At 33.8% G+C, this 26,881-nt stretch overlaps 1 protein-coding gene across 1 annotated transcript in view; it reads left to right on the top strand.

The window, feature by feature from the left end:
* The window catches only part of LOC105364673 (uncharacterized), a 63,601-nt gene that overhangs the window by 6,450 nt on the left and 30,270 nt on the right, over window positions 1-26,881 (top strand). Inside the window, exon 2 of the mRNA XM_011502664.1 lies at window positions 20,101-20,169. The gene's annotated coding sequence lies outside the window, so the exon portion shown is untranslated. The remainder of the gene's footprint in view (window positions 1-20,100; window positions 20,170-26,881) is intronic.

Below are 26,881 nucleotides of genomic sequence, written 5' to 3'. Positions count from 1 at the left end.
GTCGCACGAGCACTTGCGAACTCTTCACTTGGAATGCCTAGCAATACGATAATTTAAGAAATTACATTGAGCCAAGTACTTTATATTCGTACGAGTAACGGCATTTTTTACATAGTCGAGCTCACGACGAAGTTGTAAGAATTTCATAGGCGAAGTGAGAAATCGGTGCAAGATATTATTTTGCAAGCGTTTTCACGAATGTTTACACTCTCCCCGAACGAAAGTTATATGATGGGGGGGGGGAAGAATTTTGCCGATATTCGTAATTGAATTAAAAAAAAAGAAAAAAAGAAGAAAAAAAACTTCTCACTTTTTTTTAGGTAATTTAAATATATTTTGAATTATGATGTTTGTATTTATATAAAAGTAGCTGCCAGTACATGTAAACATATATCTTTGATTTAAACACTTTTACGTCCAATGAATGTTGCTTATACAATTATACAACTTCTTTGCTTGTACTAACTTTTCTTTTAAAGAAATTATAAATTATTACAAAACTATGAATATTCAAATATCATGTTAAAAAAAAAAAAAAAAAAAAAAAAAAAAGCTTGCCTTTAAAATTTACGTTTATATAAAAATACTTTCTACCATATTATTTCAAACTGGTTTAACGACCTCTCCATCGAACAATTTTTCTCGACTAAACCAAGTAATTATCACGATGATCTGTATTATAATTCTAATGTCCTGAATATTTAACAACAATTCACGGAAAATTATCATTGGTACGTGATAAATAATTTTCAGCGCTATATTATAACCAGTTATTTTTAAAATCCTGATGTATCTAGCTATTGACGATCGAATACTTCATATAAGCAATTATCAAATGGCATTTAAAAGAGTTTACGTGCGGTTGAAATAATTAAGCACACAATGAAAAAGGACTCTTCATTTTTTTTTTTTTTTTTATATCTACTTATACACCGAACGAGGCCGTCCAAATTTGCCACATGCTAAGAACATAAAATTAACGCACTCTAATGGCAAACATATTCAATAGGCAAAATTAATGAATCAAGCACTTTCGTGACTTTTTTTTTAAATGAAAATTAGATAAAAGTAAAGGACATTTCCTTGCTTTTCTCGCTTTTATCGTTGTAGTGAAAACTTATAGATTTTAATGATTGTATGCAGACTTCTAGTGCAGCAAAACAATATTTCGGCGTTCTGAAATGGATGTAAGCATCGAGTGTGTAGGATAGCTTATGGTTATTACTAACTTGTATTGTTATTAGTAACTTTGTAACGGACAGATCGTCGGTAATCTGCGAACGCAGTCGCGATACTTTTAATAAATACGTTGAGTACGCTAAGCTTAACGCTTAGTATAATAATATTCTATTTAAGCAGCTCTCGCTGATTTCAAGAAAATATAATTCCCAACTAGTAAACCCTTTGAAAAGCTTACGTCGATCATTAGAAGCGCATAATCGAGCAAAAAATCTGTAGAGAATGCGATGATGCAATATCGTCAATAAAAAAACACTGGAGCCTCTAGCCGATTGGACACACGATGTTACAGTCGCTCGTAAAAATGCTGATTTATCGGAGACTCGAAGTGCAGCGATACTTTAAATCCCCCGGGTGAGGAAGGAAAGGAGCGAGGAACAGCCCCAAATAAACAAAATTGATCCGAGTGAAGCGAGCCGCTCGGGTCGACGGCCAGATCGCGATTCGCTTTCTAGAGACGAGGCAGCTAGACGCACCGGCTCGCAAACATTATTTCGCCATCAGGAGAGAGAACAACGATAAAATGAACATTCCCAACACTCGCAAAAATCCCGCGTTTCCGTTTTCTCGGATTTTCGTTCTCTCTCCCAACATCCCTCTGGCAACATTGGATGTGAAATGTGAATGGACCGAGACACTATTATTCCTTTCTTTTTTTTTTTGCGAATATATCGTCTTTTATTTGGCCACGACGAGATACATCCTGGACCTCGGCGACTCGACGACTTGGCATCCTCGCTCTCGGAGATCAAACGCAATGGGAACCAGCAGAAACGACAGATGCTTTGTCATTATAGAGAATTTAATTTACCGGCTCGGCATTAAAAATCTGCTTTTATCAAATTTTTTAAATTTCCTTCCTCTTGATCGAGGTCGCTTCTTATCTTCAGCTTTGCGTATACATTCATCGTCCGTCATTCGCTGTAAAATGCCATTACCTAACCTTTGAACGCGGTAATTTACTTCTTAATAAGGAATTCCTATAATGTGGGAGTAGCCATGGTAACTCTCAATTATTCGAAAGCATTCGTAACCATGTTGTTTCCGATTTTTATTAAACATCAACTGTCCGTTATTTACATCATCTCAAGTAGTTATTACGATGTGATCATTTTCTTCGGAATGTATTTTCTTTGCAATATATTGCATCGATTTATTACTATAAAATTGCCAGTTTGATTTGTATGTAAATATTATTTACGACAGACTATTGTATTATTCCGATGACTTAATAGATTACAAAAGTCAGAAATGATTTGTTTTAAGCGCACACAAATACTCCATTGATTATCAAAGACGTTTTATTAATGGTTTCCCGTTTAAACGAACTCTCGCGTTTCAAATACAAAATTTGGCCAAATTTCACGCAAATTTCATGTCAAACTACGCGATATTAATTATAATAGTTTGGCTAAAGAGTTCGATTCGTAAAGTTTTATCATTATGAAATAATTAAGCACGAGAATCATGATACATTGGCAATACAAATATTTAATAATCGCGTTATTACGTATTTGGCAGGAATATATTAATTTAAAGCCTATATAATTTACATTAATAACGCCTAACGAACCCAAGTTAATGAGCTAACGATAGGATTTCTATTAATAATAATGAGATAAATAATAATAATAATAGAAATAATAAAAGAATAATAATAGGATTTGTATTAAATTAATGCGCTAGGCATGCGCGACCTTTTTTTTTCCTAGAGAAAACATCCGTTGTATCGCTCAAGCAATTACCTAAATAAATAGGGTCTGTCGTATGAAATTTCGGGGACTCGAGCCTCAATTACGTTTGCATTAAGGTAGGGAAGAGATGCACCCAGCCAGGACCTCAAATTACCGATTCTTACGTAAATCCTAGTGATTGTCACGAATCTTCATTCCGTTTGCGTTCCATTAGAATATTCAGATTTTTATTCATCGGCAACGATTGCCTTCTTCGTTGCGAAAATTGTCTCATGAAATTGTTAAAATTGGCTATTTTAGTAGAAATAGCGCTGTCACGTTTCTTCATTAAATAGCATGTCAAGAAGTTTTCATAATTAAAAGAACAAACAACATTCTTATTGCATATGGTAAACGTTACTCGAAACTCGTTTTTTTTCTTTACTCTCTTCATTTCTAAGCTTTTCAAAAAAAAAAAAAAAAAAAAAAAAACCGTAGAAAATTTACGATCAATAGTAGGCCCGATTAATATTATCGTTACATTGATTATGTAAAATGAATTTTCAACGCTAATATTGTTAACAAGATTCATCGATGAATAATAATTTGGCTCTAAGAGATATTAATTTTATAAAATGTATCTTATTCCGCTGAAGATTTTACTATTTAAATTCAAAATCACCATCCTAATGAAACTTTATTCAAGACTTATAACGTTAAATTAACTAATGTGACATTCACACAAAGATATTTAAAGATAAATTTTTCAATATTATAATATTATACGTGACTAATATAAAATTAACCGCATGGAAAATTGATTTAAGCATTTTTTTAATAAGAAGATATTTATGGCTTAGAAGGTTAATATTTTTTTAATGCTCGTTTAATGAATTAAACGAATCTGAAATATTAATACCAACGGTATTATGAATACATTTGTAAATTCAAATTAAAATACCAGTTGATCACATGCTTCATTATTAACTGAAAATTTATGTTACAAAATTTTAACGAAAATTTTCTTTATTTTCATAAATACATAAAAAAGAATAATAATTGCACGTTGCCGAAATTTTAATTGACGAAATAGTTTCGAGAGAAAATGCTGCAACCCATTGTATGGAATTTTCTTTTACAATTAATAATCATAATCCCAGACGCACATAATGATAAATGTGATGAGAAATCAGTGAATATTTAATGATATATTCATCGATATTATCATGCAATACAATTAGTTATTCAAATACTCACAAAGTGCTACTTGCAGCACATTATTGCAACGTTAATTAAAAAGTTCAATTCTATAGTTGAGTGTTGCGTAAAATTTCGGTGATAATTGGGGTGAGGGGGGAGGAGGGGGGAGGGGTAATTGATGAGCAATGGGAATTAATGCAATAGGCCGAGCTGAGACGCGAGTTGGGAAAGTAAAAAAGAATGAAGATAGTTTTTATTTTTAAATTTCATCACCGATGTCACGCGACACCGCATTAAGCCTTACGAATGTACTTGGGCTCGTCTTCCAATTACCTTGACGTCAAAGTGCATCGATTTAAGGACATTATTGATTATATAAGCAAACCTCTTACGAATCTCAGGTGAGGGCATTGAAGTTATTTAGAAAATCCAGCTCGTTTCGCTCGCGATGCATGCGACGCAAAATGTCTCGGACGAAGCTCAATTTATGTGTTCGTCCCTCTGATGGCTTTCATTAATCGATTAATTAAATAAGAAAAACCGAGAGCGTTGCCTGCCGTGCCTGTGCGATACAGCGCCGATCTCTCGACTATGCTCGGCTCGAAAATTGTAGACATAAATTTCTAAAATTTGCCGCAAAAATTTATGTATTCCATTAAAATACAGCATTTTAATATTTACGACTGGCCGTATAACGCGAGTCGCTCCCCCCCTCGTATATAACCCGCGCCTATAACTTACACCGCGGCGTTAAGATTCCTCAACGTTTAATTTAAGCTCGTATACACATCCGCGGGAAAGGAATCGCACAAGGGCAAACGAGAATAAACGCCGAAAGCAAAACGCGGTAGTGCAGACAGAGCTCCGATGCCGAATCCCAAAGGAATTACTACGGTTCGCTAAAAAGACCACAGAGCGACAATCGTCACTTTCTCGCTTCATCTATCTCGTGCTCCGACCTAACCTGACCCCTGCGTTTTTCGCCCAAGTGTCGCATTGCCCGAGCAATTTCCACTCTTCATTTCCACGGGCGCGCTAGTAAAGGCCGTTAAATTTAGATTTCAAGCGAGAGGAAGACGGCAAACACTAAGCGTAAATCAGTCGCGCCGCCACGCTCTCTACGAGCCGCCCAAACCGCCGAGCGCGTAAATCCCGAAACGCGGGGCGTTGTGAGCGAAACGGTCGCGCGACCTTGACAACTGTGCCGCTAGTGTATACGAGAGAGAGAGAGAGAGAGAGAGAGAGAGAGAGAGTGGCCGAATGGTACTTAGAATCGAGAATTAATTGAACAATGCGATTCAATTTGGTGGGTCGTCGAGGTCGTAGAGGAGGAGGGGGTGGGGGGCAAAGCGCTCCTCGCCGATCGATTGTCAAATCGTAGGCGCGATGGCAACGCAATAAGTAAAAGGTAGGCGTTTGGAAAAATATAATGAGGAAAGTGCGTGAAAATAAAAGATTGTAATTTTACTTCTGATCGATTCCCAAGAGAGGTGGAGAAAATAATGACGAAGTTCGGAGGAATAGCCGATCGTTATTGGCTCGCAAGTGAGCTCTCGTTGGTGTATCGGCTCTCTCTCTCTCTCTCTCTCTCTCTCTCTCTCTCTATATATATATATATATATATATATATTAATCAATTGAATTTTTGTTGCTTCGAGCCTCAGAGGAAATAAATAGACTATAAATTACGCTCAACTCGACGAGTATTGTGCTCTCGATTTTATCGATTAGCATTTGCAAAATTAGATGGAATTACATACGCATGGCAAATAAGTGAATTATATCGTCGATCTCGCATAAGCTGTAAAAATAATTTATACTTTGTGTTCTTCACTCATACTATATTACGAATGTTATTCGTAATATTAAGAAAATGCCAATCATACGAGAAGAAGGAAACCAATTCCTGGAGTACCCGTTGCTCAAAGTTAGTGGAATCGTAGTGGAACAATGAGGGAACTAGCTAAAGAGCTCTCTTCATCTCACTTGGATACATCCTTTGAAGAAGTTCTAGGAGTAAAGGGACAAGTTGAAGACTTACACAAGGACTTTCAAAAGGAGCACCAGTATCTTGAAATGACATGGCTGGCTGCATTTAAAAATCATGAATACTTCACGAAAGATGCGCTTGGGGAAGAACTCGAAACATTACTCAGAACTACAATCAATTATCAACAAGCTACGTCGAGAATTAAATGAGTCACCAAGTACAATAAAAATATTTGAAGATTCATCGCCCACGTTTGGCATGGCCTACCTTCCGAGACATATTATTGAATGAATAATTCTAAAGGGCAAGAAATTTCGTCATGTACAAAAGCTACATTACCTCAGAACATCGCTAGAAGGCCCGGCAGCAAGTATCATATTTAATTTTGCATCAACGAATGGCTCTCTTACACCGGCATGCGACTCTCTAATATAGAGATATGAGAACAAACTGCTGTCAATCAAATCGTATCTTGACCAAATCTTCCTCAATTCAACCAAAATCAATGGTACAGCATAAGATATAGAGACTCTGGCGAGTGATGCGAGTGACGTGTTCAAAGGATTACACACTCGTCAGATATCGTTACAGCCGAAGCACGGGACTGCGTGATCGTCCAGCAAGTCGTACGACGACTTGACCAGCGCTCAAAGAAGCAATGGGAAAGCTTACGTGGCCACTCTACTTCGTAACCCAAGTTTCAGCAACTCAAAACATACCTAATGTCTCGAGCGAGGGCTCTAGAAAACATAAAACAAGCTATGGTTCATCAACAGCCTCCAACTGAGGAAATGTGCAATCATTACTCCGCCGAGTAACATTATCTATAAAAATCCCGTTGTTGGCCACTGCATTGGCAAAAAATAAGCTAACCAACGCCAACGCTACAAGCTCATTCTCTAATCGATAGAGACTCTGAAATGACGTTCGCAACAGAGAATCTCGCGAAGAAGACCTCGTCAACCTCCCCCTATTACTCCCGACAGCAAGTCATCATAGGTAGGCAATATAAAGTGGATTAACCTGGACTGGTACCAATTTCTCCTTTGGCTATCAACTTGTTGTATGACCCATCCACCATAATGCATATCATCATAGCCAGTGCATCATCCAGTACCGATAAGAAGTCCCCCACCTCCCACTGAATGAATTGGATAACATCGTTGGTGCGAGTAGCATCCAAGTGCTGGATCTTCTGTTGAACACTCGTAGCCTGAACTCGTCTAGCTATCTGCTCATGTATATTGTCCTGTCTGGTATATGTAGGCCCTAATAGGCGCTCTTGTTCAAGCGGAGCTGGTCATCTTCCTCCTTCTACAGCAGAATCGACTAATCCCTCCAGACATTACTGGTTGTTGGGCTGGTCCTTGGATTGGATGGTTTTCCCGAACAAATACCCTCTCGTCCAAGAGTAGAACAGTGTTAGGACGATGGTCGAGAGTGACGATGGTTGACATTATGCCACGACGTTATGAGTCCCCCTGGACAACGATTTGGTATGTCCCCGCGCTTCCTTAATCTACGCCGAGAAGCTGCGAATCGATCATCGCATCCTCTTTTTAACGAAGGCGTACATACGGCTCTTCTCCGAGAGATTTCGCAGGCCCTGAAGCTGGATAGATCGAACTTGTGCTGCAAAATTTTTGGTAATTATTTTTACGCACACCAGAATGCTATAACGTGTGCTAATGTGTAAGGCAAAACTACCTTTACGGCAAATGTCCACGTATCAAAAGTCTTAATGCTTTTATGCCATTGAAATTTGATACGAAAGTGCACTTTAGTTCAGCTTTAGTTCTGCTCGTGTCTCGACGTAACTCGAATATAAATTAAAAAAAATACGTCTTATTTTATGTAATTAAATAAATAACGTAGTAGCATGTTTTACGTGGAATAATTGTTTTAGTTAATTTTTAATACAATGTAATGTGCATGTGATATTTATACAAAAAAAAAATTTGCATTACACACACACACATATATATATATATATATATATATATATATATAATAATAATAAAAGATTACAATATTTTTTTATTGCCTGACTAGATTTTCTCATGGAATTTATGTATTCAATTTTCTATTTGAATATTAATAATAATTGTGCAACTTTGAACGATGCGATTATATCAATCTTACAATGTTATGTAAGTACAATGAAAGTTACTATATTATAATTATTATAATTATTAAGTTTAAAATGTTATAAAATTATAATCATTATAATTATTAATTTTACAAAGCTATGTAACCATTTTCCCCATTGGGCGTTAATGATTTTACGAGCACATTGTCTTAAAAATATTAAATTGCGATAATTCGATTTCTTCTCTATACATAAATCAAGTATTACTTAAATGTCGATACAATTTATTATTATCAAAATGCATGGGTAATTTAGTTAAAGGAAATTGGTTCGTCGTTGGAACGTCATCGGTTGATAATTGCACCGATTAATCAAAATCGATATGTGTAAAAGAGCGCGTTCAAACGTCGGCCATTAATTTTATAAGGAAATGACAGACGATAGCAAAAGTAGAAAAAGCCATCGCCACCTTAGCGAGCGCGCAATTACCTCATACAGATGCATAAATTCATAATTGCTTTCATCGATCGCGCTATTGTTACGCGCTATTGTCATTGGCAAAAATCCATTACCCACGCGCCGAGGGACGCGAAACGTCATAATGACCGAACGTTCCGATTAATATTATAATCCTCGTAATCCGCACATTACAGCGACCTTTCCAAATGGAAATATTATCATTCCTAAGAGGGATTGTGACATTAATAGTGGAAGCTTCACGTAGTCAAGGATTAGAGATTTTTATATTAGATTTTTTTATGTCGCAAGGTGATTTACAAGTGTATCTCGCTTCAGGATTTTAATTTCATTTTATTTGATAAATGCACGGTGAGAAAGTGTTAACGGAAGAGAATCGCAACTTTTAATTTATATATATATATATATATATAGAGAATATATTCTTTAGATATATATATATATATATATATATATATATATATATATATATATATATATACAGACGGGCGCGCGCGCGCGCGCACACACACACACACATACACGCGCGCGCGGAGATAATTCACTTGGGAAAGGTAACGTTATGTAATTACGATGAATTTATTATACCTACTTATACAACGATAACAATTTTATTTTATTATTCTGAAAAAGAAAATAGTATTTTTACAGTTTCGTTTCATACAATGTTATTAGCTTAAAAACATTAAATATAAAACTATTAGTAGCATATATATATATATATATATATATATATATATATATATATATATATATATATATATATATATATATATATATATATATATATATATATGTATATATATATATGTATATAAATTATTTAAATCTAGGAATCTAATTATTTATTAAACCTTCAAATACGTCCATAAAGGTCATTGATTTTTCAATCAAATTTATCCTATAATAATTTAGTAACACCAAAGTAACACTAAATTATTAACGATTTATTATTTTTATTAATATAATTTAGTTACACAATATATTAAAATCGAATGGAAAGTAAAGAAAATTCTCTGCGCATTTATTATACGACGGTCTCCAGCATAAAATACAACTTCAAACCAATGTATCACTTTACATGCATGAGAGCTGTTTGCGAGAAACATCGGGTCATCAAAATTCAGAGGGCAGTCGACTTGCATTTTATTTTACTCTCTAAATCGAGACGATCATTTTGCTCGAAAACAAAAAAACAAAAAGCCAAATAAAAAATATATACGTGTATAATAAAAGAATTTAATGATAATAAATGATTGCATTAAGATAAGAACGTTTTATGAAAATGACAGCACTATAGGTAGGTAAGTTTTAGCTATTAGCCTCTGTTACATTATATAATATTAGATAATATTTAAATATTAAATAATATTTAAATAATTTGTTATGAAAAGCAATCTATATCGGTGTGGATGCGTGCTCCTTAAGACTCTTATTTTCATACGTCGACGACTGCGGCCAATGTATCCTCGCTATCAGGTACAAAGTTAATAGACAGATAATTTCTAGGATATCTCGTGTTAAATTCGAGAAAAACGCAGAAAGCCGGCGACTCGTTGTTGTATTTAATCTGCAATAGCCAGGAGCCGAAAAAGGAGCGAGGAGGCGTAGCTGCAGCTGAATACGAATGAAAGGAGAGAAGTAGCACCGGCGCTCTAATTAAGATTCACGGCGCCGATAAATATTCAATATTACATTGCTTTGTCAATTTAGCTTCATTGTTACGAGGGAATGGAGTTGTGGTGTTGTAAGTAGTATTTTTGCCCTCCCGATGATCGATGACGCGTCGACGCGATCTTCAATGTACTCCTTAGATAATTATTATATAGCAGAGTCTAGGGAGCGAGCGAAATGCAAATTATGAAACCCATTTGGCGTTGGGTGTACCCGAGACGCACGGCTCTCTTCATTAGAAATATAATTGAACCGGAAGCGATGGGCTACCATTTTCACGCAATATCACAAAGCCAACGCCAATGCCAAAAGAATACGATAATTTTTCTCCCAGCAATGAAACAATACGACGTACGAACGTGACTTTTATTAGGCGCATAATAAGCAGCTCGTAAAGTTGCCGAAAAACAAAAAAAAAAACAAAAACAAAAACAAATAAAGAAAGGAAAAAAGAAAAAAAAATATTGAGCTGCGCGCGTCGCAGTACTGAGCCCGAGACGCGCATTAACGCTCGACAAAATCAAATCACGCGCAAGGTCTCCGAGGCGACGAGTTAAGCGTGCAAGAAAAGTATTTACTATGCAAAGTGCTTCTGTCGTTATGGATATTTAAATTGAGAGACCCTATCGTGAGTGAAAGTGTCGGGGGCTGCGCGCGCGATAAGAGCGCAATGCGGGCGCGCACGCAATAGATAAGGCGTACTTTCAAATCCAGAGGACGTGTCATTATTAGTATTGGCGAGCGAGACGTCGTTGCGTAAGGAGACGGAGTGGAAATGATTTTTCCGGCGCATTGGTTAGCGCGTGTCATGCAACTGAAACAGTGAAACATGCCCATAATGTGCAACTTTATTTGGATCGATAAGGTAATTATAATTTCAGTGTTGAAATTTTGTGTTGAAACAATTATAGACGACGTATAATGAAATATATACGAGAATTATATTATATATTGCTCGGCTGAGGCTGAAAACATTTATTATCCCGTTCATTAATTATTTTAACCGACCGTTCATTAATTATCATTGTTGAAAATTAATTATTACTATTTGAGGATTAGAAATGAATAAGATTTTCATGATATTAAACGTGGATATTTTCATTGCTTAATCCGACATTTAACGTATGGAGTTCCATGGATGATTTATCATCCAAATGAAAGCAAACGACACCCTCGTTATTTCATTATTTCAATAATAAATTCATATATACCAGAAGAAAGAAAAAAACATATATCATTTTTGTAAATTAGTCTTGTGAGAATTTAAACACGATTCAATGTTGGATTTTATGTCGCGCGTTACATAAAATAATAGTTATACAATTAAAGAATTAACAACTAATGATATGTTTTCCTTCATTCTTCTTCGCTCGGATAATTCAGAGTATAATAAATAGTTCACTTTAGCCTGCGTATACGCGATCCCAACATTTTTCAATGACTTCGGTATACGTTTTTAATTCGCATACTTGAGTCTGTCAAAGCATATTATCAATAGGCAAAATACGAATTGGAACTAATTAAATTGAAAATGTTTGTAACGCATCATATAGTAGATGTTAAAGTTAGTTTGATTATTGATTAAAATAGTTATTAGAAAGTAAAATATTTTTATACTTGTGTTTGGGATTTCAATTATTAATGTATTTGTTTTCTTCTTTTTTTTTAATTCGGCTATTATAAATATAAAAAGATTATAAATATTCCTGTTTCAACTTTTTTTTTCTTTCATTTGTTTGTCTTCAAGTTCTTTAAGTTAAGATCTTTGGTCGACAATTCAAGCATATAATATGTATTGTCATTACAATCCTATTGAACAATCGGATTTCGCACTTGCAAAAACTGACTTCCATCAATATTTCATCTATTTTGATGATTTAATATTGAGAATAATTTTTGAACTATAAAGTCAATTTTATATATTCATTAAGAAATTAAAATATACTAATAATTAAAATCATAAAATATGCTTAATAAATTATTGAAAAAAGAATATATATATATATATATATATATTTATTTATTTATTTATTAACTAAAATGGATACTCTAACCTTTCAAATATTAATCAATATTAATTGTTCTGTCCTCCTTTTACGTAAATAAAATATTTATGACGAATAATTGATATCTTTAATAAACGTTAATTTAAACGATTTTTTTTTATAGTATTCGTAAGTTTAATTGTGTGCGAAGATTCGACAAAATTTCTGTATAATCTTGTTCGACATAATTGATTTTTAAGTACAATCTTGAATACAAAGAAAATCGAATTGATTTATACTATGTACTAATGAAATCTTATTACGCGTTGCTTTTGCATTCCTTTCTGCGCAGCAAACAATAATTTTCTTGCTAACGGCCGATTGTTCGTCTGATAGCAAGTTAACTGTTCTAAACTTGTTATTTATTTTATTTTATAAATATATATATATATATATATATATATATATATATATATTTTTTTTTTTTTTTTTTTTTTTTTTTTTTTTTATGAAAGCGTTACATTCATATTTATAGAGTAAAATACACTTTTAATTTTAATAAAGGTGAAAATTATTCTCAACTTATCAGGCAATGACAAATTATCATAATTTCTGGAATTACATTTAACAAATGAAAATAATTCTCTCTAATTTGAATAAATACTAGTAACGTGAAAATGGAAGTGAACATTGAATGAAGGTTGTAATTGTTGAAATATTAAAAGGCTATCGAATTGCATACTTGGCTGCTTTGAATGTGTTGAAAATTAAATAAACTGTAGAAAATATAAGTTCAACTTTTAATAACGAATTTCAAATCATTCGACACGAAATAAAATAAGACTGTTTAAGATTGTATTTTAGTCAATAATGGAAAAAACGTATTGCGTATTGAAATATGAAACTCGTAAAAGAAGTGCGCGCGCGCGCGCGCGTGTGTGTGTGTCATGTTATTAAGTTTATAAGTTTTATAAGAGGAAAATTATTTGATTCAACGACTTTTTCACATCGACTGATGTAGTATTTTAAAATAAAAATTTATATAATAAATATACATTAAATATTCTAGCAAAAGTCGTAACTATTGACAGGCAATTTTAAATTGGACATTTAAATGATGGACTCTTAAATTTCATGCAATATGTTCATGTTTCGCTCGAGACTACTCGTTTTAATGCGTTTACACTTTAGTAATGATTGAAGAAGAAAAATATTAGGATTATGCAAGAATTTAATCTTGAATATAAAAAAAAAAAAAAAAAAAAAAAAAAACACCATATACGCTTACAATTTAACTATTAAGACTAAATTTCATTGAAACATTATATTACGAGATGTGAAAGATTAATTCTAAAAAGAATAACTAGTCATTTCGATATATTATATAAATTTTATATAAAATAATAAATTAAAATATAAAAGTAAAATACAAAATGCAAATATTACGAATATATTTTTAAAATACTTTTTTATAATATTCTGTTGTTCAAATTGTTAGAGCGTTGGTGGTTACACATTTAGCTTGCTTTAGTTTATTTTTCTAAATTTTACCTGACTTACAACTTTTGAATAAACTTTTTTTTACAACTTATAATTTTCATTTTGTAAAAGAAATTACTTGACTTAATATGATTATTTAGAATAGCCGAAGGTTAGAAAATAATTGAATTTGAAATAGAGCATTTGAGCAAATATAATACATTAAACTTAGAAAATTTAATTTCCCTTTAAATTATCAAATAATTAAACAAAAAAAAAAACAAACAAAACAAAAAAAAAACAAAAAAACAAACTGGACAATATTAAATTTAATTTGAATGATGGAATATAAAATGAATACATAATTTACAGACGTTTTAGTCTAACGATTCTTTTATTTCATTTTTTTTTTCTTTTCTTTTGCCCGTTCTGTCTTTATATTTCAGAAAACCAAACTGAATCATTCAAAATTCTTAGATCAAGATAATGTATTTTGAGGAATCGAAAGAAAAATGAAAAGGCATTTTTTTTTTTTTTTTTTTTTTTTTTTTTTTATTAATTAAAGTCTAGTGTTGTGAAAACTACATTAACCACCACAAATTGTCGCGGCATAAATAATAAGTTTGAATCTCCATAATCACATTTATCTCTAGGAATTTTAAATAATAAGTGTTCTGCCAGTATAACATTAGCAATGTCAACTAAATAATCTTTTTGAATTATACATTTTAGTGAGCTGTGTAATTGTTGATTATTAGGGATTTGCGTACATATTATACGTGTTTCGATAGGTCGTTTAGATTTTAAGATTTTTCACGAGTTACCCTCTCATATACTCGGTAATTACCACATCGTTAGCCAATTATTGCCTTAATCGCTCTACATCCGCACTCCCAAGAATTAGGCTCGTGCTCGATAATAAAAGCCCTAACCGAATCTACCTTTAGGTGACTATCTGTATTCCCTCAAAACAGACTTCTCACTCTAGCTTTAGTTTGATTATGTACACAAAAGGCTCGATGCATCTCTAAAATCGAGACAAGACAAAGATTTCCGTGCTCTCAGCTGTATATCCTTTGTTGGCTACCACGGCGTGTATCTCCAGCGTATCTACTCACTCACTACTGTTTCCCCCTCTCCGCTCCACGACGGGCCGGCATCATCCCATCTCGCTTCTTCGAGGATATCTCGAGCGACTGCACCTAACCGAGCGAGGTAGATTTTCAAGCGAAATACGACGTAAGAGGAGAAAGAGAGGTGTGGTTGGTTGGTCGCGCAAATAAGAAAGGAGGCGGTGGTTCTCCTCTCGGCTGGACGACCTCGTTTAGGACCGGCTGCGCCATTATTGCAAGATACACGTTGCGGTTATATACAGCCTTGTCGAATCTTCCTCTGCTTCTTCCGCCAGCTCGTTTTAGAGTGAGTTGAGCGAGGTGCCGGAGAATTAATTGGCTGTAAACGTTGGCGTTTAAAGGGAATTTTGTGTTTGCGCGATGACGTGGGAAATAATGCGATCGATGCGGCTGGGAGGGGGGAGGGCGAGGTTCGATATACGACCGAGACCCTCGCAAGGTTATGATAGGAGATGTTGAGTGGGCGTTGGAGAGTGTGTGGGGTGAGGGGGATATTGGGGGGGGGGGTGTTTGCCCAAAATTAACGAGGCGCATCGATCGCGTGGATACAAGATAATATGTGAAAAAGCATATCCATTCGCCATATTAGCGACAAAGAGCTTAAAGTCGTAGAGACGAAGGTTTACGATCGCTTAACAAAGCTCTTTACGCACAAGGCTGTGTAATTTCTGCGGGCTAACTAACGCGAACTCGTCAAGTCTTTTCCAAAAACAAAAGCGTCAAAATGGAGACGAAGAAAGGTGAATTTGCTGTTGTACAACACCCTCCTCTCTCCCTTGGCTGTCCTGCATTTTTACGACAACGTAGATTTTGCTGGATAATCATTGCTGTCACGCTTTTCACAGGAACTGCTGTTACAGAACCAATTCTGTATTTCTGCCTGTAGTCAACACATCCTTGCGCTCGGCGTTCATCGATAATCTTTTCTTCGCGGGTCTTGGATAATACGAGTCTTACGCAACACTGTGCGATTGATCAAACAATATTACAATATTTGTTAAAATATCGTGAGCCTGTGAGTTTTGCGCTCAATACGATTTCTAAATATATGTCGAAAAATGTCGAAATCTCATCGATGCAGAGGTAATTTACTCATAGATATTATTTACAATATTTAAATACGCGTAGAGAGGTATTTTAGCACGAGAAAACATAATTTCTCAAAAAACTAATATGCTCTATCTTGCCAAATACTTAGAGTTTAAACATTCCAAGTGTCCGTGGACTCTGATGAATGATCTCATAAATTCCAAAGTAATACTAATGATACTTTGTTCGATCTCCGTGCTAATGCTATCTGTCCGTGTATTATAACTTACCGAATGAAAAAGGTTCTTATTCAAGAAACTAGGTAATTGTGCCTAGCATTAGTTCGGCAAATTTAATCTGTCTTTATAATGTTGTGAAGAGAAGAGGAAAAAAAAAAAAGAAGAGAAGTGAAAAAAGTTCGACACTTTCTAATTATAATTTATTCATCTGTTACTATCACTGACTAAACTTCAATAATTTAATATATTAAAAATTTCTACAATAATACCACGTTGTGTGTAAATGTAAATTTGTTAAGAGAAGTAGCGATATCAACTATCGACGAGTCCAACGTCCAATTATCAGTGTCGATCGATTGTCATGTCAGATTGGTGTCAATCGCCCTAATGAAGAACTCCACGAAAGTGTCCTCGAGACGCTATAAATGTAAAATCGGAAGTGCAATTATCTCACAAACGACTCGCGAGTCGCGTTACACGAAGGCGAACTAGTTTTCGCTCATCGTAGATTATTTGTCATCGCTCTCGCGTGCGCCTTAAACGTGTGATATTGGATTAGTGAAACATGCCCTAATTTCGCGAAGTAGAGTTTCGTAGAGTTGTCTCGGGTATCGTATGCATTCACAATTTCAACTTGACATATCGAATAACGTGGCAGGCATTCGGGATCTCCGGAGTTTGACAATTTTTGTTCAGCTTAGCCTCTTACATTTGAAAATAGAAAATGTGACTACTATTCATAAAGAGTACTTGAATAGGGAAATAAAGCAAAATTCTCACAATATATATCTATATATATATATATATATATATATATATATGACGAATTAGTGTAAAATTTTGTTTTAGACTAAGGATCAAAATGATTATTAACATTGTGTAAATACTGCGCTTTTTCTCTTCCCAAGATTAATTTCCTACCCATTATTATTTGTATTCCGTGAAATCTATAGAAACTTTATGTTAATGAAAGTTTATTCTGCAGACGCATATTATAATAGAATTCACAGGTTCTCGATAAATCGTTTAAATTAAACAAAAAAAAAAAAAAAAAAGTTTTCCACAGAAAATATTTATTTCTCAATACCGTAATAAATCTAATTGATTTATAACATAATAATTATGTGTTATGAACATTTTAATTACCCTCGTTTTCCAATGAATAACAGAATAGAATTTATATATCTTTTAAAAATTTACAGTCTCAACTTGCTACCTTTATGAAAACAGTCATGACAAAATTTTAATGTGAAACGTTTTACGTTACCAATGTGAATGACCGTACATTTGACCGTCGTATTTTCTAATGACATACTGTTGAGCAGCATTTAATTGTCTGAAAATGTATTTTAATTAATGAAAATATGATTACGAGCAGCCCTCGTTGTTAATATCTTTTTCTCTTTCTTTTTGTATTAAAAAATTCTTTTATTTATTTGCTTAGGCTAAAATACATTTACTATAAAAAAAAAAAAAAAAAAAAAAAAAAAAAAAACTATTTTAATAAAAGTAAAGGAGTAATTTCTTTGAAGGGAATTTGCGGCTCGAAGTCTAATGGATGTATTTCTACTTGATATGTTTCTTCAAAAATAACCCGATAGATAACAAAGTATTTGTGAAATTTCAACTCGTGGCGATTGGGGGTGGAGGGGGGGGAGGGGATGATTACATTAGCAAAGCATTATTACTTGTTTGCTCGGTAAATAAGAGCAATGGCATATTTATACTTTTCACTTTTGCGTTTCAATGGAATTCCACCATTAAAGTAGTAAAGCCTCTGAACGAATGTCGTAAACTACCACATACAATTTGCCGTATCGCAACTTGAAAAAGTACATAAAGCCATTAAATCTCAAAATGCTTCATTACACGGCTTAAATCGTTTAAACTTAACACTAGTATCAATGAGAAAATGAAAAGAGTCATGTAGATCGAGTACTTGGAGTAGGACATTTTTTCAATACGAGTTCCAAGCATTGCTTAATAATAAAGTATATTAACGTCTCAAAATAATTGAAGAAAGTATATCTATATTTATGTCTTCTCGTGCACAATCACTCAACCAACCTCCTTTAACAAAAACGAAACCATCTTTTATTAATACATGTTACATACTTTGGTGATTATTTTAATGAAAATAGCAGCGATAATTAAATCTTCGTGTGAAGTGATTAGCGTGTAAACCAGCCCTCATTTCCAAATAAAATTTCCGCTTTAAGGAGAAAATTTATCCTCTTAGTAATGCTGTACCGTAACTCGATTTCGAACTACTATCGTTTCCCAAACAACAATGTGTCTTTTAACTTATGTTGTCGAATCCCATGATTAGCGATTGTTAAATTATTATAAGTATTGTAAATAAAATTCATTAAATTAAATTGAATTAAAAATAAAGAATATATAGAGAATTATACATAGAGAGAGAGAGAGAGAGAGAGAGAGGGAGAGAGAGAGAGAGAGAGAGAGAGAGAGAGAGAGAGAGAGAGTGAGAATGGATTTTATGAAAAATTCAATTTTCTCGTTTTCATGTTATCCATCATCATCGAATATAATATTACACGAATTTCTAAATAATTACGTCATTTACATTGGTTTCACACGCATTTTTTTTTTCTCAACAAGCATTAAACGTCTGCAATAAATAACTTTCGAAACAAGTGGTAAAAATGTTTAAAAATAAAAAAAGAACAAAAGACAAAGGAAATGATGCAAAAAGTATGAAATATTTTTGAATAGCCAAGTGCATTAACATACTCTAGCGATCCATATATATATATATTTTTTTTTTCTATTTTTATAAATAATCGACCTCTTGCATTAACAGTAATATTATCTAGCAATTTTATGATATACATTTTATATGCATAATTTGTTGTATTTTTATAACAGCCAAGACAATAGACAAGCGTAGTTATTTTCGTATCAAAACAAAAAAAAAAAGCGGTTAAAAAAATATTGTAGTGGAGCCTTAATATAGACTTTGAACGATTTTCATAATGAAAATTTTATATTAAAAACTATGTCTAATCGTGCTATAATTGTCAGTAATAAAATTTTACATTTAATAATTTCTGTTACATGCAAATTATGAAACTGCAACTCTACTTATTCACCTCCACGATTGAAATTTTCATTTATATCTGTGCCAACAGAGAAGATAGAGACAAAGGAACGCGTTAAAAGATATTTCAATTTCTCTCGATCTACTACTCATCATCCAATAATCAATGGGAAAATTACGATTTTCTTTTGAATTAGTTCTCTTGAATATTCGCATGAAAAACATAAAAATAAATACAACCTTGCTCTAGTCATAAAAGTAAAGCTTAAAAAATGCATTTTTGTAAAGTCCGTGAGAGAGGGCTCTTTGTTGCTGTGTTTGGCTGACCTTGAATTTATCGAGAATTACAGTGTATACGAGAATGTGAAATCATTTCTGTTGAAACTCTATATTGGTTAGAATTTAATAGGCCTAACTATATTTATATCGGAATAATATATCGAAATAAATATCCTTAATTTATCGAAGAAATAATCTCTAGAATTTGGACCGTAAAATTGCATTAATAATTCAGCCTCTAATCAACTTTATAAAAAATATTTTTTAATATGTTCCATTAGTATTATTATTAATTCAAATTCATTATCTGGAGATATTAGAATTTTCGAAAGGCCTATACATCATTCATGTGCAATATCCCATGCCGATGCTCCTTATTCTTTCACCTATTTTTCTTCCTTTTTTCTGTTTGTTTTTTTTTTTTTTTTGCTTTACACTAACTTATAATGGTTTATCATTATCATCTATCATCTGCATTTTGCGATAATTGAATTACCATAGATAATTATCGATCCATAATGACCAACCAATCTATCACTACCGTATGTTTCAGGTGAGTCAAATCGACGGAATCGGCGTTCAATAATCCTATCAAGACGCACCCAACAGGCATACCCGATTGGTAAGTTAAAAATCTGGCTTCGAGTATCTATGAATCTATAAATCACTTTGCGTTCCTTGAATAAATTACCGCCGTAATCTGCGATCTGAAAAGAGCAGCGTCGAGAAAAGAAAAATCATAGGGTCTGGGCGATAAAGGATCTTGTGCCTGAGTGGGACGAGGATGCGCAGCGATGGTTGAAAAAAATCCGTTCGCCCAATTTATTGTCCAGGATATCATCCCCCATATATCTCTCTACTGTCCGAGTCTCGGCATGGAAAATTGCGTAAAGGCCTCGTCACCTTGAGACAAGACAATTTCGTCGGCAATTTGCATCTCAGTCACTGCACTTGTGCACGCATACTCCGAACGAGCGGAAGGTCAAGCCATTGTGCTTGTTTGGCTGCGATGGAGTTAAAGCCCAACGATATTTCAAATGCTTTGAGGTTACATTTCTGATTTCAATGGTAGATCGTGTTAAAGCGCGCCCCGAGGCTTCGACAAGAAAGGGAAAATGTCGATGAATGAAACGACATTTTGCATTGTCGGGATTATTTGCTCAATGATCAACTGTAAAACTGTAAGGTGAGAGAGAGACTGTTTTAGGCTTTATACGTCATGGGCTCTCTTAATTTATCGATGGAGCCTTAAGTTTATTGTACAATGGCAGGTTTAAATTTGAAATAATCTCTTAGTCACGAATAAATACCCGCAGACGCGTACACTACCCCTACCCCCTACCCCCTACCCCTACCCCCCTACCATCTGCCCCCTCTTTATCTTCTTAGTCGAAGCCGCTAAGAGTTTAGAGTAGCTGTAACCTCTGTTAGTGCATTTTCATCCTCGTCGCTCTTATGATATAAAGAAATTGTGTGCCACTGAGTGCCTTAAGTGGACTTCTTCGTGATATTTAAAAGAAATGTGAATTATTATATATTTTTTACCGATAAATATTTGATATTTTTAATGTAGGTCGTTTTCATAAACGTTAATTCATCGAAATTGAATTTAAGATTTATGTACTTATAAACGAGATATACTTTTTACAATTTACTTTTCTCTATCTTCATAAAAAGAAAAATAATGATAAAATAACAAAGAAAACAATATATTTATGTTTAACTTCAATATATTATGGCACTAAAACTGATTTCATCTTAAATTCTTCTATTACGTACAGCTTGAGACGAAAATTTATTTGGCTAATAAATACTTACCACATTTTCTCCAAAATCTCTACATTGATCTTTCATTTTCTAATCTAACTGTGCGTTTCTTTTATCTTACTATCTCTTACTATGAACAAACTAATTATTCAAAGAATTTTTTGAAAATTATAATATAGAGTTATAGAATTTATCTCACAAGTATATAGTTTTTTTATACTTCCCTCCCCCCCCCCCTTCTTTATTTTCTCTTTCTTTTATATTGGATATATATTATTATTATTTATTTTTTTTTTTAATACTTGTTCCAGCAAGAATGTTTAATATTTTATCATAATAGTTGGTTCGTTTTATTATAATCGATAATTGAATTCGTGTAAGCCTAATGAAATTATTATTTATCCGTGAATATTTATCTTTCTTATAACTTTGCGATAATAAATTGATTTTTTGATGAGGTAGAATTGTACTTTGGACAAGCAATTACTTCGATGATTATTAATAAACGATGATTCCTGATTCGTATTTGTCAAATGCTTTTACGTTTAGATTAATTTCATTTATTGATTTTCCTAAAAAGTTTAAACAAATAATTCGTACTGTTTCGACTTTGTGTTCATCATTTGGAAAATTGAATTGCGCTTCATATTCGGATAATACGTTTTCTCAAAAACATCGTGAAATCTCGTATGATCTTGGTAGCTTTCATCTAGCCGGAGGTACAATTTTTAAATAAACATCGTAATAATGTAATTAAGAAACTATTGTCATTATAATAAGTAAATAGCAACGAACATTGTATTATCGCTACTCTTAGCTCTTCCATTCGACATTTACAATGACAGAGGAACTTGTTTGTGCTTACACTATATTACGTTATGTCTATATTAGAGTTAATTGCTGCAATTATTCAATTTACTGCGCAGACGACTGGGCTGCTGCTGCTGCTGCTGCTGTAAGCTCACAGTATCATTCCAAAAGGTCACTCTGGAGACGAGCACTTTGCCTTCTGTCGTCCACATTTCTGTCATAAAATTCAAATTTATAATCGTCACCGATAGATTTATAACGTCATAGATGATGTTGAATATACATTTTTCATCGTTGCCTGACAATTAGAATGAATAATATGCATCACGAGGAGTAAGTTTAATTATAATTATGTTTTGTCTGGTATCGATAGGCAGTTGTTAAGAAGATTCAATGACTTATATACAAAGTATCAATTATCGAAAAGAAATGAAACAATAAATGCGAGTATTAATTAGGCGTCAATAAATTGATAGTTAATAACAAAATTAACAAAATTACAATTTAAACGTCCAATATTGATTAAGTAATAAATATAATTCATTCGAAGCGATTGCGGACGCAGCCGCTTTAAGCCAATCGGCCATTATTGAATCTCGATATCGGCAGAAAATGATAATAGCGACGGTCGATGAATCAAGAATCAATCAATAATTGTTACTTTTATGTGGGCTTGGCGAGTCAAGATGCCAGTGAAAAGAAACATATTTTCAGCCTTAGCACTGGAAAATAAAAGAGTCGAAGTGTTGGGTGGTAATTTCATGGAAATAATCCATGAATTAATACGGACCTTGACAGCGGTTGCGAATGGCGAACAGATTGATTTTCCATTTCGCCGAAGCAACAACGGGAAAAAAAGAAAATGCATAAAAGCAAGTGACGGGCGAAGGCGCAATGAGAAAAGCCGGTGTTCCTCGAAGTTATAAAAATTTTATCGTGGGAAGCGATTTATTATGAGAAACCAATTCGACAAAAGCGACTTATCTCCGCGGCTGTTGCGTGAACGCAATAACGTATTTTGACGCCTTGAACTCCGACGACTACGTCGAGGACGTCGACTGCGACGACGACTACGACGACGACTACGACGACGACTACGACGACGACGACGGCGACGACGACGACGACTGCTGAACGGCTCCTAGGTAATTACGGCAATTGACCGCTACGGAATGAGAGTGGTCGAGAGGGCGGGAAGCGAAGGGAAGGAGCAGAAATAAGCGAACGACCACTTGTTGTGCGGGGGTTAAGGGTGGGGGAGAGCGAAACGAGAAGAAAAAGGAAAAGGCTTCTGCAGCAACGCCGTCTATACTTCGGCATTGTTTTCCAGCGTATGGGTAAATTGCCGGAATACGGTACTTCGCTCGATTAAAAGTACGATAGCACTACTTGATTCTTAGAATCTCCTTGCTTCGATATTGACTCTAAAATGCGTTTTTGCGTGTGTGTGTGTGTGTGTGTGTGTTTTTTTTTTTTTTAATTTTTTTAAGGCCGATTGCACATTGACCTGACTGCATTGCGCGTATGGCAACCGTGGGTCGAGGAGGCTTTTGTTGCATTTTAGCGAAATGTTGGATACGGATGGTGTTGACCCATTGGCTTGAGTTGGCTCGTTGAATACGCCAAAACTAAATTAAAAGTCGCGTTCGTCGATGCATTTGACGCAGATACGTCAGCGAATCTAAAATTGCTCGCTAAAATGTCCTTTTCTTTTTCGTTTGTTTTGTTTTGTTTTGTTTTTGTTTTTTTTTTTTGTTTTTTTGTTTTTTCAATACATCATTGGATTAAAATCTGGTTAATCGTATTGAGTGAAGAGTAATTTTTTTTCCTTTTAAAAATGTTATCGTATTATGATAATTAACAATTAATTATATTTTGAAAATCAATGTAGCAAGACTATCACATAATCCTATGCTATTATTCGTATATAAACGGAATTTCGAAATTGTCCGTTTGAAAGGAACAAATTTTCTCCCTTCATCGTACGTAGAAAATCTTAAGAAATTACCTAATTTCACGTACCGGGTTTGTAAACACGAGTGAGACGGCATATCTAGAATCTCATCTAAATGTTAATGTAATCGTTCGAGACAATGGCTTGTAATTAAAATTTACCTCCTCTCAAATGGGTCCCGAATAATTTTTCCTCTGGGTCGGACATTTTGATTATTCCGAGAGAAAAAAATAATAAAAACAAGGAAATTTAAAGACAATTAATATTGTACTTTAAAGATAGCAATAGTATTTTAGAAATTATTCGTTAAACTTTTTCTAACAATAATTATTACGTTTTTGGCTCATAAACCATTTACTTTTTCTCAAACTAGCAGAACAAAAAATATATTCGTGAATTATTATAAAGTGAATTACTTTAAAGCTCAAAAGTAAAATCCACTGTTTATTAATATATTTATTCCTAATCAGTCAGTAATGTTGATCGAACTTCAAAATTCAAGAAAATTCAACGGTTGAAAATCGTTTATTAAAATATTACATATTTATTATCAAGCACTTTAATACATTTAGAAAGTTAGATTGCCTATAAATTTCTTCTTTTTATTTAATTATTTCTATTACAAGCACCGTTCTCATTACAAATTCTTTTACACATTTTATTAAATTCTAATAATTGGATAATATTGCTCTATAAGATTAAGCAATTGAGTTTGAAGCTTATTATTATTATCTGCAAGAAATTCTCTAATTATGGATAATATTTTCGAACGATTCTTATTGAGATTAAGTGCTAATTTATTTAAAAATACTTTGTTTCTCGTTGATAATTACGATGTATTTAACAAGTTCGTCAAACGGTTTTTTTTTTTTTTTTTTCAACGGATAGCGAAGAATTTACTAATAAATTTACTTACTAGTTCGACTAGTGGCAAATTCAAATTGACGTTCCATCTTTTACATATCTTTGAGGAGAATGCATTATTCGTTCAAAGCGATTAGTTTCTTGTGAAAAAAGAAAAAAAAGAAAAACATATTGTGAAAATTTTCCAATTAATTTCTAACTGTTAATTTGAAAATAATTTTTACAACTAATCCTGACGTATGGTATTCGAATACTTATGCAAGTTTCGATAAATCCTTTACATAATAACATGAATTTAAGTTTTATATGAAATGAAATATCTTTCACGACGTGCCAAGTAATTATCTATTAATTGTCGGTATTCCGAAGTTATGTATCTTAATTTTAAAATACATAACCACCTAAAACTCTTTCACGATCTTGCTTTTTCTAATTTCAATTTTATACTTTAATGCTGTTGCTGTATAATTATGCCAAAAAATTATAATTTAATCGATAACAACATTTGTTAGTTTAAATTTCCACCGAATGATAGTATGATGATACAATAAATGGATTAATTTTGTTTTAACGACTAATACCGCTGTCAAAGCTACAAACGCCCGATATCTAATAATTTGCTGATTTTTGTAGTAAAAGTTCATATCCGACGACGTTAGTAATTTATAAAATGGCTACTCTATATAAATCATAATTACGCGCTCAGCTTCCTTTCTTCCACAATAAGCACAATAACACACATTCAAAGTGTTTGGAGCTCGAGAGGCATAAAAGGAAAAGAATTAGACGTAATATTATTTCTTAGATAAATAATAGAGAGACAGCCGTGGTGTAGCACACTAGGCCTCTCATAACATGCAATTTTCATTTCCACTCATTCTCGATTTATCAATAAAAATACACAAAAAAAAAAAAAAAAAAAAAAAAAAAAAAAAACATCATAGATACCACGACTAAGTGAGTTGACTAAAATGCCAACGCCCACGGCTATTAAAGCATGACAATAGAAGCACAAGAGGCGTCGAGTTTAATTATCCCGACTCCGACAAGGATCAAAAGAACGCGACGTCCCTTCGTCGCAAGCGTTGCGCAAAACGTCCGGTAGTGGTGTCGTCGGTATCAGTGACACGCCTCCCGTCCTCCTCGCTTATCCCCTTCCACTCGCTCACCATTGCCGTGGGAATGAAAGCCGATTACACCCTCCGCAGAATAGAAGGAAAAAATAGGGGGAATGAGCGAGCAAGATGACAGCCTGAGTGGCGGTGGCATGGGCGGCGGGGAGGGGGAGTATTAACTCGGTTTTCCGAATGAAAATGGATGGCTGCTTTACATTTTCTTTCGCCAGTTGTTGCCTAGGATTTGGATTCGACCTTACCTCACTTATTCTGGAAAAATGGCAAATTTATAAGCCATTCTGCCATTATTAATGGCATACGAAAGCTGTTTGTTTACTCTCCACCAACATTAGAAATTCTAAAGGTTTATTATGCTTTACAAGCCGCTAAGTTATTTCATATGAAATATTACTTAATATTCGTCTATCTTAAATTTCTTATCGTAAATTACCAATTAAATGATTTTCTCCTCTTCTTTTAACAAATAATCTAGCAAAGTTCGCTTCAGAGTGGCTCTCAAGAATTGCAGAAACTTATTCTGTTGGCGTCTGAGCTGTTATATAAATCACTTCGACAAACTATTTCCAGACAAGGCAGATTAATTCGCTGAAAACTCTTGGGCAACTCTTATCAAATTATGGAGAAGGCGTAACGATAAGACCGGAGCCCCTTCGCCCAACGATATTTTTTCCATTTAATACGTATTACGCTAACAGTCAATAGAGCAACAGTAGCAGTGGCAGTAACAGCAGCACCTGCTCTCAGTATTGGAAATTGCAAGACGTCGAGTGCAAGTAGCGGAGGAACAATCGTTTGTCCGACGA

The sequence above is a fragment of the Ceratosolen solmsi genome, unplaced genomic scaffold, assembly GCF_000503995.2.
Source record: "Ceratosolen solmsi marchali unplaced genomic scaffold, CerSol_1.0 scaffold10, whole genome shotgun sequence".
NCBI lineage: Eukaryota > Metazoa > Arthropoda > Insecta > Hymenoptera > Agaonidae > Ceratosolen > Ceratosolen solmsi.
The sequence above is the reverse complement of the archived record's forward strand: the minus strand, read 5'-3'. Positions and strand labels throughout refer to the sequence as shown.